Source organism: Cyprinus carpio, chromosome B8 (genome assembly GCF_018340385.1).
Source record: "Cyprinus carpio isolate SPL01 chromosome B8, ASM1834038v1, whole genome shotgun sequence".
Classification (NCBI taxonomy): Eukaryota; Metazoa; Chordata; class Actinopteri; order Cypriniformes; family Cyprinidae; genus Cyprinus; species Cyprinus carpio.
This window is the reverse complement of record NC_056604.1, coordinates 2272998-2279884: the sequence shown is the minus strand read 5'-3', so window position 1 is coordinate 2279884 and position 6887 is coordinate 2272998. Positions and strand designations below refer to the sequence as shown.

Here is a 6887-nt window from a genome sequence, read left to right as displayed (position 1 = left end):
GAAAATTGCAGGAATAATAAGAGACTTTGGTCTCTTAAAAGAGGAATGAAGAGACCCCTTCTTAATTTTTTTTTTAATGTATTTTCTTTTATTATTATTATTATTATTTATTTAACTGACATGTGCCTTGCTTGATACTCATTTAACTACTTTTGTTAATGCCATTGTAGGGGTATATTTTGTTTTTTTTGTTCTTGCTGCTCAATAAAAAAAATAAAAATAAAAAAGATTCGAGGAAGGCCCTGTCCCAAATGGCACCCTAACCCCTCGCGATCTTCCTCTGAGTCCGCACTTTCGTTGACTGTCGGGTAGAAGTCTGCCACGGAGCTCGTCCCAGTGCGGGCTCGGTAGAAGTGTGGCTCGAGGGCGCATAACGGCCACAAAGGGGGCGCTCGCATGCACACTTCTGACCGCTAAAATTACAAATGGAACGCCCTACAGTCTCGTGGACTTAATGGACACGCGCACACGTGTCTTTATGAACGGGTCCCTGAATCATTGACTCAAATTATCAATTCAAAAATGCTGAATCATCGGTAACTAAAGACCGCTTTGTGCTGCTCGGAGATTAGTTAATGATTATAAACTCATTTATGGAGGAAATAAAAATCGATGTCAAATCTGCAATTGTGCCGGTGATTTAGCCTTTTAGGGAGTCGCTCTCAAAACGCGGGTATTAAAATCGCTTTTGAAGCGTGTCCGTTTTACTTTCGGTTTCGATTTAACGATCGAGCAAATTCTCTGCGGGTATTCTACAATACAGTACATTAATTTTGTAAGATGCTCTGCAACGAATGGTCCTCTAATGTTTCTTATAGGCCAGTGAGGGTATTTTATCGCGCTGAAGTAAATTTAAAACAGTGATTAAAAAAATATAAATAAAATAGTCTGGCCAGTCTAGGCCCCTGTACACGTGGGGCCCATAGGCTGCAGTCTAGGCAAACATGTGCGTTAATCCGCGCCTGATATTGAAGACGCCATTCAAAATAAAGTAGTAATATATTTCTTCCAAACGTTCTAGAAAAATTGTAATGCCTGTAGAAATACATTTCGTGACTTTTAAAGCCATTTAAGTCTTATTTTTTTCCAAAAATCCGTTTAATGACTTTTAAACGCCCGCGAAAGCCCTGTACAAAAGGCCGCGCCCGCTCTTACAGGAAAGATAAAGTGGATAAGTTAGCGGCTAATAAAATTGGATGTCGCACATTCACAGAAAACAGCTCAACGTTACTTCCGTGTTGAAAAATAAGGTGGATAAAGTAATAATAGGACAGCATGATCTGACGCAACCCTGCAGACAATATGCAACATATACAATGTCATCATTATCATCGAACTCACTGATCGACATCTGACCGACGCCCTCGTTCGCCATATTACGCTCTATAGACCGCAGAGTTGAGTCCAGGTCGGATTGAGTCCTGCCGTCTCGCCTCTTGCCACGTACTACACTCACGCACACGAGCCGCTGGGGTCGACTTCAAGAAAGGGGCGTACCTTTTTCTTCTTCTTCTTCTTCTTTGATTTACTGGCGGGTTGCGAACCAACTTCAAAGGTGCATACCGCCACTGTGGATGGAGTGTGAAAAGAATGAACAAACCCTCCTATTACCTATTATATAACCCACTGTTCTTAATAAATCTCATGACTGCAGGCATTTGTTTTCCTGAATTTGGACCGTCATTTAATAAGCTGGTAATATTAAATTTCTTGTATCCTACTGCTTGTAATTCTTCCTAAAGAATCCTCCTTTCTATTTCATATCTTATCTTCATAACATGTTCTACAGTTTCCTCTATTAAACAGTCATCACATAGACCCGTGTCACGTTTCCCTATAATGTGTAAAGTATGATTTTGATTTGAATGTCCTGTTCGTAAATGTTTGAATATAACTTGTTCTTTTCTACTTAAGTTGTGAATTATTTAGCTTTTCTTTATGTTTTTTTTTAACCTTGTAATAGTGTCGACCTGTATGACATGAGTCCCAAAAAACTGTCTGCCATTTCCTATTGCATGCTTCTAAAATAATTTTTTTTTCCTTCTGAACTACTGAGTGCAATTTTTATGTTTGGTTCTTTCATTTTAATTGATTCTTTGGCAATTTTGTCTGCTTCCTCATTACCTTGAATTCCAAAGTGTGCTGGTACCCACATAAATTGAATTTATTATTCTCATCTGTCGTAAACTGTATAACCTAAACATGATTTCAGTTAAAGTGTCAGTTTTATTGTTTCCAATGATTGTAAACGCAAAAAGGACTCCCATTCAATCAGAACATATTACTTTATCAGGGTCTAACTTCATACAGCCCCTCAAGTGCCATAAAAATCATCTTAGCTATATATACTGATGCACCATCCGTTATCCTTCCAGCCTTCCTCACCTCAATCTCTGGAACATAGAATGCAGCACCTGTCCTTCCAGTATCTGTACTCTTTGACCCGTCTGTGTATATTTAAAGAAACGAGTAGTATGAAATTTTATATACTCATATACATATGTAATTAAACTAACCGCTTAATTTATTTCCCTTCTCTTATTATGTAATTTTATGTCTATTTCCGGTTGATCTATTATCCAGGGTGGAATTGGGGATACTACCACTATTGGGGAAATGATATTGACTCTAGACCAACTTCATTAACCCACTCCTTTATTTTCCATGCAAAGCCTTTACCCGTTGCATTTAAATTTCCCAGCAATCATTCAGAACTTCCCTTACAGGACGATTATCTTTTTGTCCCTTTAGCTTACCCGGTATGCCATGGCTAGTTTCTGTCTTCTTACAATTAATGGCATTTCTGACATTTCTACTTGTAATGCTGCAATGGGTGTGGTTTTAACTGATCCTAAAATGAGTCTTAATGCCTTAGCTTGCATGACATCTAATTTCTTTAAACAACGTTTATGATGCTGACTCATAAACAACGCATCCATAGACTAGGGTTGATCGCATAAGACCAACATAAATGCCTTTAAATTACTGTTTGTCAGCACCCCAAATCTTGTCCTGCTACTTCTCTCATTAAGTTTAAAAAAAATTCCACATTTCTTTAATATAAAATCTATATGGTCCTTCCATGATAATTTGTCATCAAACCATAATCCTACACTACAAATTTGAAACTGGAAATTTAACACCAATAGTTAAATTTAAGACTTTGTAAGTGTATATATGGATACCACCCAGACGAGTGTTAAAGTAACACTTTCAAAAGTGTTGACACTATCAACACCAATACAGTGTTAAAATATAACACTATTGGAGTTAAATAACAACCCTGCAATAAGTAGTTGATATTGCCAACACTGTTATGGTGTTAAAATTTAACACTATTAGAGTTAAATAACAACACTGTAATAAGTGTTTTTTAAACAACAACAAAAAAAAAAACATTTTCTATATATATATATTGAGAGAGAGAGACAGAAATTGATAAATTGATCCACAAAACAATGCATGTTTACACATTTATTTATTTTAATTGAAACATTGTAACTCTTTTTCCCTGCACCAAAATGTCTTCACATTCAGTGTTTTCAATACATATAAAGAACATTCTTTACAACAATTAAAACAATGTCAAAGCAAATCAGTGCAAAGACACAAAAAATATATTTGCTCCATATGTATTCTCAATTTAATCAGGTTTATAGTGCTTACATTTATCTGCTTAAACCACAGCATCTCATTCATTACCATCAACCATGAATGCAGTGCCGTACTTAGCTGATTCGGGGCCCGGTGTGAAGTAGGGAGCGTTCCCAGGTTGGCGGAGGGGGGGCTCATTCAGTCCGTTTACCCCTCAAGTGCGGGGCCCGGAGCGACCACACCAGTAGCACCCCTCTAAGGACGGCCCTGGCTGAATGTAGTTTACTGATCATTGAACAAAGTCTGTGCCCAATGGCGTTTGGACCTCCTTGGAGAAAGTAGTTTCTTTCTTTTTTCAGGACGACAAGATGTGTTTCTCTGCAGTTTTCAGCTAAGCAAGAAATCCACTCCCACTTGCAGCATCACAAAAGTGCTTCTGTAAAATTGGGGAGAAAAAAAACGAATCATTTCACATCCATTTATCAAAACTATTATTAACAGGTGAAATATCAGAGACAAGTATCAATTACAATACAATAATAGTTCACTCAAAGCATTTACATTCTATATTCTGTCATCATTTTTTTTTTTTATCCTCATGTGGTTCCAAACCTGTATGACATACATGTCTTACATGGTGTCTGTAGAACGGCATGATTAAAGTAAATAACAATTCAGGTGAACAGTTTGTTTTAAGGGTTATTTCGCCCCCCAAAAATAAAAAATGATGTCATCATTTATTTACCTGACTGTTGGTCTCTGTGCATGAATGTGTGTTCATGAGAATCTATTAGCAAAGCAATTCAATCTAACTCAACTAGGAAAAGCACACAAGTCGTGAACAATCAAGAGATTAATAAAAACATAGCATGAAATACAATATACAGGTAAATACATCTGCTGTGCATGTTGCATGAAGTTATCATGTTCATCTGTCAGCTGTCATTTTGACAGTCATGACAACCGAAGCTCCAGTCCGGAGTCAGTGACAAAGATTCAACTCAGTGAAGTTTTTTAGGGGGGCATTTCCATGCTTAGATTTTTTGTGTCACATTTTTATCAATCTTGATTTTTTTTTGTTCACAACTTTTGTGCAATTCAGAGTGAACTGAACTAATAGAGTCTCATGAACACACAGTCATGCACAGAGACCAACAATCAAGTCAGGATGTTTGTTAAATAATATGCAACATGTCAGTATGTTTCTCACTAAACCTTACTGTATACCCGCAGAACACTTGGAATATACATCACACGATACATAAGACCACTCCATTATACTTTTGCTTCTATTTTAAAAGCTTGATGTTAATCGCCATAGACTGACATTATATGGGCAAGCACATTCGGGGCATTTTATTTAAATTTCCTTTTGTGATATGACATAAGACAAAATTCAAGGGTGAGTAGATGATTATTTAAATTTTTGGGTAAACTATAACCCTTTAAGTAAAAGCATTTAACTCACTGTAAATGTATATATTTTTGTTGTAAAAAGAAAGTCTGACTTACTGGAAAATAGGTTGCCATTCCTGAATTCCATGCTGATCTCACTGTGCTGAGGCAGGGCTCTGTCTATCAAAATGAATGCACATAAATGGGACAGTACAAGCATAAAGGTGCAGTATATATAATTTTACAATACTTAATATAATCTGTAGTTCATGCTACCCATGTGTCATATTCCAACTCTTGTGAAGGCACAAATTCACTTTGAATGGTGAACAATTTAACTCATGCAGTATAGAGAATTTGAGTATACTGAAAAGTTATTTTCAAATATATACAAATGAATATATTTGAAAATATATGAAATATGAAACATACACATACATACATATATATGGAAAAATAACTCAAATCCAATAAATTGACACATCAACATTATGAAAACTCATTAAATGTATGCTTAATATAATGACGAAATTTTGTTCACATTACTAAATAAAAACAGTTACGTTACTGATATTGCCATAGATTTGGGCCGTTTACAGTGGTTTGATTTGACATCAAATTTAATCTGTGAGAAACGTTTCAGATCTTCTAGGCACTCACAGCATACAAATATCATTACTAAATAATATTATTTTATAGTAAATGAAGTAAAACACTTACTTTCGGTGTTTTCCTTGTTAAAACCAACTTCCTCGTCTGCTCCGCTTCGCGAGTGAAAGAAAATATCTCTCTGAGGAAAGTGTAGGAGCGCACGACATATTAATGTCGCTATAAATCAATATGATGTTATAAAATAGATATTTTAAATGAGGTAAAACGCTTACTTCTGCTCTCTCCCTTCTCTAACTAACCGCGTCTGCACCATGGTCTGCACTGCACAGCGATTAAAATCTATGAGAGACGGTTAGGCTCGTTTAGGCGCGCGCAGCATTTAAATATCATCATGAAGTAATATCATCTTATAAAATACATGTAAACGAGGTAAAACACTTACTTATGGTGTTTTCCTTTGATAAAAAACAGATTCCCCATATTCTCCCCATCGTGAGTGGAAGAAAATATCTATCTTGAGAAATAAAGTTTTGGAGAGAATTACGTCCTCGTCTGTTCCGCATTGCGAGTGAAAGGAAATGTCCTTGAGAGACGTTTATGTGCACACAGCAAATAAATGTCGTTATAAAAACGATATGATATTATCATATTCTTCATATGAGCCGCATCGCGAGCAAAGAAAATACGTCTGCAGACTGCAAGACAGAGGCGTAACTTGAAAGAGGCGTAACTTGAAGTAGGACGCAAGCGTGTACGTCTGCAGACTGCAAGACAGAGGCGTAACTTGAAAGAGGCGTAACTTGAAGTAGGAGGCGTAACTTGAAGTTGTCGAAATCTCACAGAATCACGCGAGATGTCAAAATGATAAGTTGTTGGCTGCTTTCAGTAGGGCACAGAGTAGAATATTGATTACGTTTTTTAAGGAAAGCAGGGGTTTTAGGCAGGATTTGATGCATAAGGTGTGTGTAGATATTAATGGTAGTGGACAATGTGAGTGATGCGTACCTTTAGTAGGAAAACCTATTATCTGATCCACACTCCGGGACAGAAGAGGGCGGTATTGCACCAATAAGCTGGATGCCAAACCGCCGTTAAACTGGAAAGAAGTTACAATGAGTTACAATGGTGAGAATATATTTTTTCACGAAATAATAATTTAAATTTAAGAGTACAAGTTATTTTCATACAGTGTTATTGATTTTGGAGTTAATAATATTTTAAAACTAAGGTGTAAAGTCAGCAACATATAAGCAAAAGGTGTAAAGACGCTATCCTCCGGTTTCACA

The 6887-nt window shown here is 36.5% G+C and overlaps 1 long non-coding RNA gene across 1 annotated transcript; it reads right to left on the bottom strand.

The window, feature by feature from the left end:
* Positions 1 to 3461: 3461 nt before the first annotated feature.
* Positions 3462 to 6286, bottom strand: LOC109094160. Its single transcript, XR_006155351.1, has 5 exons — positions 6044 to 6286; positions 5874 to 5940; positions 5710 to 5779; positions 5107 to 5169; positions 3462 to 4030 (listed from the first exon to the last, which is right to left on the bottom strand). It is a non-coding gene; the product is annotated as an uncharacterized LOC109094160 (long non-coding RNA).
* Between the last annotated feature and the right edge of the window lie 601 nt (positions 6287 to 6887).